Genomic DNA, 542 nt, shown 5'->3' with positions numbered 1-542 from the left:
GCCACGCCTGCGCCCAGGGGCGCCCCTGTCGTGGGGTCTGGCTGTCCAGGCCCGCGGGCCCCGGTGTCAGGCTGGTAGCAGGGAGGAAGGCGCCCGTCTCCCCACCGCCTTCACCCCGTGCGGCCCTGGGAAGGGCTGCGAAAGAGCCGCCGTCGGCGACCAAAGGGCCGTGGACGGGGAGCGCCCTGTGCGGTGTTCGTGGCGCTGGCCCGGTCTCCGCGGATCGGGCGAAGCCAGCCTGGCCCTCGGGTCGCCCGTCTTTTGTCGAGTTGGCGACATCAGTGCGGTTCCCACCGCCCCTCGTGTTTCCTACTGGACCCTCGGCTTTTCATTGTTGATTCCTGGGAGCTCTTTGCATAGGGGCCCCGCCGTCGCAGTCTGGCGTCCTTGCAGGCGCGTGCCCTCGGAGCGCCGGGTGGGCTGCGGGCGCGACGGGACTCCTGGTCTCTCTTCCCCGGGGCGGACACCGGCGTCGCCACGTCCTGCGGAGCCGGGCGCCGAGCGGGAGGCGCATCTGGGCTCCACCTGGGCTGCCCGCACCG

Source organism: Colobus angolensis, unplaced genomic scaffold (genome assembly GCF_000951035.1).
Source record: "Colobus angolensis palliatus isolate OR3802 unplaced genomic scaffold, Cang.pa_1.0 Scaffold416, whole genome shotgun sequence".
Lineage (NCBI taxonomy): Eukaryota > Metazoa > Chordata > Mammalia > Primates > Cercopithecidae > Colobus > Colobus angolensis.
The sequence above is the reverse complement of the archived record's forward strand: the minus strand, read 5'-3'. Positions refer to the sequence as shown.